Source organism: Lissotriton vulgaris, chromosome 9 (assembly GCF_964263255.1).
Source record: "Lissotriton vulgaris chromosome 9, aLisVul1.2, whole genome shotgun sequence".
Classification (NCBI taxonomy): Eukaryota; Metazoa; Chordata; class Amphibia; order Caudata; family Salamandridae; genus Lissotriton; species Lissotriton vulgaris.
Window position 1 is genome coordinate 533,194,178 of NC_141697.1, and position 12,092 is coordinate 533,206,269.

A 12,092-nucleotide genomic window follows, 5' to 3' on the forward strand; every position below is an offset into this window, starting at 1 on the left:
GGCTGTCCCCAACATGGAGCTGTATTACCTGGCCGCGCAGCTCCAATGGGTGACGTACTGGCTCAGCGATGCACATCTGGACGATACGGCCACTGCGGACTACCAGTGGACACATCCCCAGACCTGCGCCCTGTTTCACCCATTGACCAAGGGACCCCGTCCCCTGCCCATGCATGTGGCCGTGGCCCGCAAATGCTTTCTCCGCAGCCTGAAGCTGACGCACAATACCAGGCCATATGCTCCTGCCCTCCCCCTGCTGGGCACCCCCAGGAGGAGCGGGATGGTTACGCAGCGCAAACTGGACCACTGGGTCACGGCTGGTGTAGAGACCATGGGTGACCTGTATTCCGACGGAGTCCTGCTCTCATTTGCGGAGTTATCTGACACCACGGGACTCCCGGCCGGGCAGTTCCTACTCCATGCATCGGTACTGCGGGCATACACTGACTCCTGGGGTGACATCCAGGATGAACCGCCAATGCACCACCTGGTCCAATATCTACATGTAATGGGCAGAGGCTCGCACATCACGCATTGGTTGGCGCAGGCGCTTCTTATCCACACGCAGAAACCCACGCAGCAGATTAGGGCTAAATGGGCGGCGCACCGTGGGAGGGACTGGACGGACAAGGAGTGGAACCTAGTACTGGCTAGCCCCGTGAACATCCCCCGCAATTCCCGCTTCCGTGTCATCCAACTATACATCTTGCACCAGGCATACCTAACGCCAGACAGAATAAACAGATACTTCGCAGTCGACACTGCTGCTTGTCCCAGATGTGACCTGTTAGGCGCAGACATCCTGCACATGCTTTGGCACTGCCCAACCCTGACCGCGTACTGGGGGGAGGTGACCTCACTCCTGAATCACAGCACGGGCCCGGGCCTGCCGGACACGTGGGAGGCGTGCATCCTCGGCCTCTATAAAAGAACCAAGCTAAACAAAACGCAGGCACGGTTCTGGGATCTGGGCCTCGTTACGGCCAAACGGCTGATTACGCGACACTGGAAGCGACGGGAACCACCCACCCCAAAACACTGGTTCGCATCCTTTACCAACTGGGCCGGGGCGGAAGGCACGGCGCTCCGCCGGGAAGAAATAGCGGGCCTGCGGCAGTTCCCGATAGCTCAGCTCTGGGATGGCATCCTGGGGTCCCTGAAGGGGGAGGGCACTGTCAGAGGGCTCACGTAGACTAGGTGAAGCCGGAGGTGGGTCACAGGGGCTAATGCTGTATCGCAGGAATCATCGCAAGCGGCGCCACCCCCCCCCCACCCTACCCCCCCCCCCTGACGCAGACAAGAAACAGCCAGCGCGTAAACCTCGGATACGACCCAACGCCCACGCAGGCGCCCGTCAGCGGCCATTGCCCAGCAGCGCGCCCCAAGCATAAAACTGCTGACATCGCCCCCGCAAGCACACTCCACCCCCCCCCCACCCACTATCACATATATGTTTACATGTTTGTAGTATCGGACCCCTGCTCACGGACGGTGGCCTCTCTGCCCCCTCGTGTTGAAGTGGGCAGGAGCCGCTGACGGCACTACGGATGGCGACTGCAGGCGTGGACGCTGATAGCCACACCGGCAGCGAGGCTCCTCCACCTGAATGCCACATGCTCCACTAACAAGGCCGGCGACCGATGGCACATCATGGCCCGCAGGGGCTATCCCACTCCAAGTTCAGGCACACTTGCGCGCGCACACCTCTGACCTCCAGTTGCACTGTAACAGCATCGGCAAACAACACACCGTACAGAGGTGGCACCTACTAACACCGTGCCTGTGGGACAGACTTCGAGTGGGGAAGCCGCGATAGGAACATTGGGACGCACCGATACGAACTGTTTTGTTTAGTTTGCCAATTTTATGGCTCAGTTCTAGGAAAAATGAAAAATGAGGCGTCATTTATGGACTTTCCCTTTCTTGACCTAAGAAATTGTGATTATCTTCTCCATGTCCTAGCACACCGGGGACACAAGGGACGCAATGACATGCCCTTTTTGTGATGGCCCACACACCCACGATTTACCGTTCATTTGCAGCCGGCCCGCAGGGTTGTAGGCTTTGCTATGTGTACTGTACCTTTGAACATTAATAAACGTCTTCAAAAAAAAAAAAAAAAAAAAAATGAAGTACTCGGGTGCGGCTGTGTGTGTGCCTGGGAAGCTGGGGTGAAGTGACAGGGGGTGACAGACAGAGGGTGACAGACAGAGGGTGAGAGAGGGAGGGTGACAGAGAGAGGGAGACAGAGAGAGGGAGACAGAGAGACAGAGAGAGGGAGACAGAGAGAGAGGGATGAACAGAGTGAATGAGACAGAGGGAGAGAGAGAGAGAGAGAGAGAGAGAGAGAGAGCGAGAGAGAGGGGGAGACAGAGATGGAGGGAGACAGAGAGAGAGAGAGTAGGCGGGAGACAGAGACAGAAAGAGATAGAGACAGACAGAGACAGATAGAGCCAGAGACAGGGACAGGAGAAGACAGGCAGAGACAGACAGAGAGACGGAGAGGGAGACAGAGGGAGGGAAACAGGGACAGACAAATAGAGGCAGAGACTAAGACTGGCAGAGAGACAGAGAGGGAGACAGAGGGAGCGAGAGAGAGAGAGAGGGAGGGAGACAGAGGGTGACAGAGGGTGGGAGACAGAGAGAGCGAGAGAGGGAGACAGAGGGAGACAGAGCGAGAGGGAGACAGAGCGAGAGGGAGACAGAGAGAGAAGGAGACAGAGAGAGAGGGAGACAGAGAGAGAGGGTGACAGAGAGAGGGAGACAGAGAGAGGGAGACAGAGGGAGGGAGGCAGAGGGAGGGAGGCAGAGGGAGGGAGACAGACTGAGGGAGACAGACTGAGGGGGACAGAGAGAGGGGGACAGAGAGACGGGGACAGAGAGAGGAGGACAGACAGAGGGGGACAGACAGAGGGGGACAGACAGAGGGAGACAGACAGAGGGAGACAGACAGAGGGAGACAGACAGAGGGAGGGCAACAGAGGTAGACAGACAGGGGGAGGGAGAGAAAGGGAGGGAGACAGAGAGAGAGAGGGAGGGAGACAAGAGGGAGGGAGACAAGAGAGAGGGAGACAAGAGGGAGGGAGACAGAGGGAGGGAGACAGAGGGAGGGAGACAGAGGGAGGGCGACAGACAGGGAGACAGACAGAGGGAGACAGAGGGAGGGAGACAAAGGGAGGGAGACAAAGGGAGAGAGGGCGACAAAGAGTGAGGGAGACAGAGGGAGGGAGACAAAGAGAGAGAGAGAGGGAGACAGAGACAAAGAGAGAGAGACAGAGGGAGGCAGACAGAGAGGGAGACAGACAGAGGGCGACAGACAAAGGGAGACAGATAGACAGAGGGAGACAGACAGAGGGAAGAGGGCAACAGAGGGAGGTAGACCGAGGGAGGGAGACAGAGGGAGAGAGACAGAGGGAGAGGTAGACAGTGGAGGAGAGAGGGAGGGAGACAGGGAGAGAGATGGAGGGAGACAGAGAGGGAGGGAGAGAGGGAGGGAGACAGGGAGAGAGATGGAGGGAGACAGAGAGGGAGGGAGAGAGAGAGAGACAGAGGGAGACAGAGAGATGGAGAGGGAGAGATGGACAGAGATAGAGAGAGGGAGGGAGACAGATAGAGAGAGGGAGGGAGACAGCGAGAGAAGGAGGGAAACAGAGAGAGAGAGGGAGAGAGAGAGAGAGAGAGAAAAAGAGAGAGAGAGAGAAAGAGAAAGATAGATGTGTGTAGGCCGGGTCTGGTGGCTCAGTGGATGAAGACGGCCGCTGCCGGGTATGTGTTCAACCTCATGGTCATAGTTTTTTTTGTTGCAAGCCCCACCCCCCTCCCCCACTGACCCCGCCCCCACTGGTGCGACCTTCGGCCACAAACCACACTGTAAATTTGGCCCCTGAGAGAAAGTTTGTGAGTACCCATGCTCTAGAACCACATCAACCTGATTTAGAATGGTTTTTTTTTTTCCGGCCATTTTTAGTTTTTCCATCTGTTTTATTGTAGTTGCCAGGTCGTCTGCTGTGGCGCCTCACAAGATTTTTCTCTTCCCCTTATGGGTTTCTTTGTTTATTTAAGCTCTTTGTCTTATAAGATTTTTGTAATGTATTGAATACTTGTTTTCAACCATGTCGGAGGATGGTGATGAAGTTAAAATTTTGCCCCCCCCCTGGAAACATTTCTGCGGACGCCCATGCAGCCAGTCCGTTTGTGTGCAGCTTACTGTCGGCGGCATTTCGACCTTGTTTCAAATGTTGAGGTCTCATCAGGGCAGGTGATAACAAGAGCCCCGAGTGGTGATCCGTGACCCGGAAGGTAACCTATGTGGATTCGAGTAAGCAGTGTGGCACCGAGGGTGGGTATAAGATGCTACTTACTAAATGGGTCAACCCAGGGCTTTAAGTGGGATGAAAACCCGTGTGTGTCTTTCAAGTGGGCGTGACCGTTGTAATTAAGGGCATGGCTTAAAAATGCAAAAGCTAAAAATCTGTGCTTAGCATAGTGTGCCGCCCGACTGGTATTTTGCTGCTTCTCTCATTGTATCTGGATATATAATGCAACAAGTAACATTATACCTACACCATTCCAGGACTATTGGCTTTGTCAATGGTTGTTAGTTGTATAAGGAAAAAAAGGAACAACCACTGCTTCATTGAATATATTTTTGAAAATGCTTCAGTTCTGAAATGATGAGAGTGAGATTTAACTAAAACGAGTCTCTTTGAAGTTAAATCAAAAGCAGTGAAGGGTGGCACTGCTGCAGAGTTAAGACTTTTTTTTCACCCTGAGGGTGAGGGCGTAAATGGAACGCCCGATAGGGACCAATCCCAGTCAGCAGCTGCTTTTTAGAACTATATTTACAACAAGGGGTGGTGAGGGACAGAGTCTCTGAATTAAACAGAATACTCTCACCCAGTCAAGTGATCAGGGCTAGATCCAACACCGTTTTTTAGCTCACTGCACCATCCCAGTTTCAGAACCTGGCTGTATGCAAATTAGTCTGTTCCTGTCCCAGTGCATGATGGGAACAGGGCAAACCAAACTACAAAAGCCAATTCTTACACTGGGAAGGAAACAAGCTACCGGGGACCGGTTTCTGGCATTTCAGCCTCTTCGGCCCGGCTTGCTTGAATCCTGATGGTGCAATGAGCAAGGGACTCACATCTGAGTATACCCTTCCACGCTTAGGGTGGACAAAAATATTTACAACAAGGGGTGGTGAGGGACAGAGTCTCTGAATTAAACAGAATACTCTCACCCAGTCAAGTGATCAGGGCTAGATCCAACACCGTTTTTTAGCTCACTGCACCATCCCAGTTTCAGAACCTGGCTGTATGCAAATTAGTCTGTTCCTGTCCCAGTGCATGATGGGAACAGGGCAAACCAAACTACAAAAGCCAATTCTTACACTGGGAAGGAAACAAGCTACCGGGGACCGGTTTCTGGCATTTCAACCTCTTCGGCCCGGCTTGCTTGAATCCTGATGGTGCAATCGGTTTTGGCCACTATAGGTGTGGCAGGGTATACTCAGACATGAGTCCCTTTCTCACTGCTCCATCAGGATTCAAGCAAGCCGGGCCGAAGAAGGCTGAAATGCCAGAAACCGGTCCCCGGTAGCTTGTCTCCTTTCTGGTGAAGAATTGGCTTGGTAGTTTAGTCTGCCCTGTTCCCATGATGCACTGGGCCAGGGACAGACTGATTTGCATATAGCCAGGTTCTGAGCTGGGATGGGGCAGTGAGATAAATAACGGTGATGGATCAAGCCCTGATCTTTGGACTGGGTAAGAGTGGTCTGTTTAACTCAGACACTCTGTTCATCACCACCCCCTTTTTGTAAATCGTTTTTGGCCACTATAGGTGTGGCAGGGTATACTCAGACATGAGTCCCTTTCTCACTGCTCCATCAGGATTCAAGCAAGCCGGGCCGAAGAAGGCTGAAATGCCAGAAACCGGTCCCCGGTAGCTTGTCTCCTTTCTGGTGAAGAATTGGCTTGGTAGTTTAGTCTGCCCTGTTCCCATGATGCACTGGGCCAGGGACAGACTGATTTGCATATAGCCAGGTTCTGAGCTGGGATGGGGCAGTGAGATAAATAACGGTGATGGATCAAGCCCTGATCTTTGGACTGGGTAAGAGTGGTCTGTTTAACTCAGACACTCTGTTCATCACCACCCCCTTTTTGTAAATCGTTTTTGGCCACTATAGGTGTGGCAGGGTATACTCAGACATGAGTCCCTTTCTCACTGCTCCATCAGGATTCAAGCAAGCCGGGCCGAAGAAGGCTGAAATGCCAGAAACCGGTCCCCGGTAGCTTGTCTCCTTTCTGGTGAAGAATTGGCTTGGTAGTTTAGTCTGCCCTGTTCCCATGATGCACTGGGCCAGGGACAGACTGATTTGCATATAGCCAGGTTCTGAGCTGGGATGGGGCAGTGAGATAAATAACGGTGATGGATCAAGCCCTGATCTTTGGACTGGGTAAGAGTGGTCTGTTTAACTCAGACACTCTGTTCATCACCACCCCCTTTTTGTAAATCGTTTTTGGCCACTATAGGTGTGGCAGGGTATACTCAGACATGAGTCCCTTTCTCACTGCTCCATCAGGATTCAAGCAAGCCGGGCCGAAGAAGGCTGAAATGCCAGAAACCGGTCCCCGGTAGCTTGTCTCCTTTCTGGTGAAGAATTGGCTTGGTAGTTTAGTCTGCCCTGTTCCCATGATGCACTGGGCCAGGGACAGACTGATTTGCATATAGCCAGGTTCTGAGCTGGGATGGGGCAGTGAGATAAATAACGGTGATGGATCAAGCCCTGATCTTTGGACTGGGTAAGAGTGGTCTGTTTAACTCAGACACTCTGTTCATCACCACCCCCTTTTTGTAAATCGTTTTTGGCCACTATAGGTGTGGCAGGGTATACTCAGACATGAGTCCCTTTCTCACTGCTCCATCAGGATTCAAGCAAGCCGGGCCGAAGAAGGCTGAAATGCCAGAAACCGGTCCCCGGTAGCTTGTCTCCTTTCTGGTGAAGAATTGGCTTGGTAGTTTAGTCTGCCCTGTTCCCATGATGCACTGGGCCAGGGACAGACTGATTTGCATATAGCCAGGTTCTGAGCTGGGATGGGGCAGTGAGATAAATAACGGTGATGGATCAAGCCCTGATCTTTGGACTGGGTAAGAGTGGTCTGTTTAACTCAGACACTCTGTTCATCACCACCCCCTTTTTGTAAATCGTTTTTGGCCACTATAGGTGTGGCAGGGTATACTCAGACATGAGTCCCTTTCTCACTGCTCCATCAGGATTCAAGCAAGCCGGGCCGAAGAAGGCTGAAATGCCAGAAACCGGTCCCCGGTAGCTTGTCTCCTTTCTGGTGAAGAATTGGCTTGGTAGTTTAGTCTGCCCTGTTCCCATGATGCACTGGGCCAGGGACAGACTGATTTGCATATAGCCAGGTTCTGAGCTGGGATGGGGCAGTGAGATAAATAACGGTGATGGATCAAGCCCTGATCTTTGGACTGGGTAAGAGTGGTCTGTTTAACTCAGACACTCTGTTCATCACCACCCCCTTTTTGTAAATCGTTTTTGGCCACTATAGGTGTGGCAGGGTATACTCAGACATGAGTCCCTTTCTCACTGCTCCATCAGGATTCAAGCAAGCCGGGCCGAAGAAGGCTGAAATGCCAGAAACCGGTCCCCGGTAGCTTGTCTGCTTTCTGGTGAAGAATTGGCTTGGTAGTTTAGTCTGCCCTGTTCCCATGATGCACTGGGCCAGGGACAGACTGATTTGCATATAGCCAGGTTCTGAGCTGGGATGGGGCAGTGAGATAAATAACGGTGATGGATCAAGCCCTGATCTTTGGACTGGGTAAGAGTGGTCTGTTTAACTCAGACACTCTGTTCATCACCACCCCCTTTTTGTAAATCGCTTTTTAGAACTGTCAGTGCGGAGCACCGGCAGGACCTGGCCCACTTAAAGCCCTGGGTCAACTTTGACTCATCAAGCAGTGCCACAAATGTAACTGGAGTCCTAAAAATCGGGTTGGATAGCCACATGTCAATTACAGTGCGAAGCAAAACATGGACGGTTGCTGTCTAGTAGACAGGAATACTTTGTTTCACTCAAATCAAGGGTGCGGGACATCAAGGTCTCACAACTGCGGGATATCTCTATGGAGGTGGGATGTGAATCCTAGGAACAGTGCGACTGTCAACCTGTCTGTTTACATAACATAGGTTAGGATCATGGATTCAGCCATGTGGCCGCTCTAAATAGTCGGGAGACATCATTTACAACGAAGCGCTACAACGCATTTCTTAACAACGCGGTCGTTACAACCACCGCGTTGTTACAATGCGAACCATTATATCGGAAGTCTGTACAACGGTTTGCTGTAGAAGGCAGAAGGTGTTGGATCAACAATGCAACACCTTCCCTACTGTTGCACAAACTGGAGTAGGAATAGTAAATTATACTATTCCTAAATCCAGTGCGCCCCTACAGCAAGTCATTGTAACTACTCTGTTGTAATGGAGTGCATTGTAGCGCTATCGTTGTAAAGAGGTATATTTGTTTAGAATTAATTACTCCTACTTTCTGGGATTTGGAGGTTCCCGTTAAGCATTATGAGTTTGGATTTAAATGTCGTAGCATGCAAAGTGCATTTGGCCAAAAAGGTCTGGCCTAGCTAAAGGTGTAACTACAATGGTAACATCCCATACTATCGTTTTTAGTTTATTCTGGGGGAATGTTCACTAATGGCTGATTAATTCAAGTATATCATACATTCCCTCAGTGAGATGTGCCATTGTTATGACCCGACCAGGGTCCCATAGGTTACAATGACTGGGAATGAAGGTGCACCCCACTGATGAGTCATCAGGAGTACCAACAGGAATGAAACCAGTCTGTTCCCATTCAGGGGGTACGTAGACTCGCAGTTAGGATTTATTTTTCGTTTGGGGTATAACAGGCAACGAAACAAAAATGTCAGTGGTCATGCCAGAGGGGGCCAATGCAAAACATCAGACAAGTAGCACTACCCACAGTACCCAGTTCATCCACATTAACAGATAATGCAGATAACATAATATCAAATCCCCAAACTAGAGGTTCAATCAGAGGAGCACCCTGAAAGATGTACACCACTCAGGGAGAGCGCCAGAGCGGGGTCGAATTATATCTCTGAAAGCTTATCAGCCATTGTACCCCAAACTTGAATGTCTTCAGAGGCTTTTCCATCCGTGTGCACCATTTTGAGTCATGTTCCTCTGACATCTTTGTACCCCAACTACTTTATTTTAGGACCTTCGGGTTGAGTCCAGTGTATCATTATTCTACATTTCGCGAACAACACCATCAGGAATGCGAACTGAAACTGGATTTTTCTTTTTTTGTGCTTAGGGTGTAGGCCCAATATACAGTTCTTCAAGGAACAGTCCACCGTCAGTGATGGTATTGCACACAAGGTCTGAGTCACCGCCCCCAAGAGTCCCCAATTCCCAGTCAGGACTGGATCATATGATGAAGGTCCGCTGCAGAATACATCTGGGAAACCCCCCATTTGCATCAGGTGGATTTTACTGAGGATATGTGGTGTTAAGTAGGTTCGATGGAGATGGTTAAATTGCACCAAGCAGAATCTGGCAATACTAGAAACCCCTTTATGGTACCTCAGTAACCGCTTCTACACCAAGTCATTAAGGGGGTCTCCAAGCTTACGTTCCCATTTAGCGTGTGTTGGCAAAGGGGCATGTGTCATGTCCTGAAGCATTGACCTATAAATCAAAAGGACACATCTCTCTCCGTCCTGAAACCCCACTATGGCATTAAGAGTGATTGATTCCGGAAATTACCCCTGAAAGCCCAGCCAACACCTGAGCAGTGAAGAAGTCAACTTAGCAAAGGTTAGCAATTGTCACAGTCCAATCTGAAATTTAAGTCTAGCCTCAATAAATGTGAAAAACACCTCCCTTGATACAGGTCAGCATCACCCAGTAGCATCCCTCATGCCAGCCCGTCTTTTGGGTTATTGGTTTAAGATATTGAAAGCTCAGGCGAGTCCATAGAAGACACAAATGGATTACCCCCACCACGAGCCTACAAAAGCAGTCCCAGATCTGAGATATCAGGGGCCATTTTTATAAAATGTTGGCTTAAGTCTGTCCATGACAAGAGTCTTCCCACTTTGCATATCGCTCAGAGCTGTGTACAGTTCTACTTATTATGGGTTGATCTAGTTCTTCCCCCAAGTCCATCAGTAGGTGAGGCACCCGCAGTCCTTAAATATGCATTGAGTTTGTGTGCGTCAGGCATCCCCTCTTGGGCATATACAATTTGAAGGTGTCATTGGAATACCCCATTTATAGCATCCTGCATCTGGTGAATGCAGCCTCCAGCATCAGTACTACAAGCAACACATGTCCTGCCGAGCTCCTTATGGAGGAGCTAAACCAGGAATGCTCAAGACTTATCCCCCTTCCTATGTAGCCTCCGTCAAAGTGTCCAGCATGAGCACATGTCCAATCCAACAACCAAGTAGAGTCCCTCTGTGCTAGGTGGGCTATCATTCCACTATTCAAGAAGATTGAGAAAATATTTAGTTCCTACTTAGCCAGGTATTTTTTAACCTTAGAGAAGACCCTCCCAACTCTTGTACCATCTATCGCTTTATAGTAATCGATACACAAAGTGCGCTCACATCTTCGTCGGTCGCAGCACGCCCCGTCCTGCAGCGGGATGGAAAGAACCCTATGATGAAGCATGCCACCATAGGACATCTTGGTGGCTGAGGGTTATTTTAAGAAAACTTTCTGTTTTCCCTAACTAGAAAAGATAGCTCATCCAGCATAGAGGGACTCTTCTTGGTTGTTAAAGTAAAGGGGGTTGAGTCCTCTGTATCCTGACCTCTTTCTCCCCCTTTGTTTTCATTTACTTGTCCAATTCATCATAGGACTCAATGAATTGGCGCTTTAAGTGTACTAGGATCCTAGTGTCACCCTTGAGAGTGAAATCCACATCTCAACATCATCTGTTTACCCAGCTGACTCTACCTTCCAAGTTGCCTAACCAAACCCACTGTTCTGCCGAAGGCAGCCCACCAGACCACCACCGCCATTGCCTCCATTTCGAAAGCCCCCCTGTGGTAACCTGAAGGGGATGAGCAGCGAGCTCTTTCTCAGCAAAGACCTGGGTCCGCAACCTACAAGTGGGGATGCATGAGCGCTCCTGGCCCCATCGGAGCATCAGTACCAATAGGGAGTGGTTGGAGAGGGGCCTCCCATATATTTCACCTCAAGGCAGTTGGTTCAAATTTGACGGCTAAGAAAACAAATCCAATCTTCTTTGAGAGCCATATTTTGTCGAATATTATAAATAAATCCTATCCTGTGAGTACCGAAGCCAATGGCATCCGTCAAAAGCAGATGATCTAAAACTTCAACCAACTGAGGAGACATCGAAGTGTGAGAGCCATTTATTGGCAGATTAATGTCCATCGTAGGAGACACAACACAATTGAAGTCTCCCACCCACATGGGACATCCAAATAGGGCAGTGTCAATCCCTGAGGCTTCGGGATGAACACAAAATCGTCTACATTGTGGCCATATACATTTAAGGAGACAGATAGGTCCCCCTCCAGAACACTCCCAATCATAAAATACCAGCCATCATGGTCCCGGACCACCTCATTACCTCTGAAAGGCAGCCTTCCATCCACCCAGACTGACACCCTTAGGGCATAAGATGAATAAACTGTGGCATATAGCTGGCCTTCCACTCTGCAGCCATTTTAACGGTAACAAGAAAAAATACCGAATTCAAAATATAGAATTACCAAAATATCGAAGTCAAAATATAGAATGGACAAAATATCGAATGGACAGAATATAGTGGTGAAAAATATCGAATTGAAGGTAAGTAATTTAATATCGAATAGTAATTTTTACCCCTACGCTATCCAACGCTTTCCCTACTGTTGCACTCTCTGGAGTGGGAATAGTCATTTTTACCCCTACACTATCCAACACTTTCCCTACTGTTGCACTCTCTGGAGTGGGAATAGTAATTTTTACCCCTACGCTATCCAGCGCTTTCCCTACTGTTGTACTCACTGGA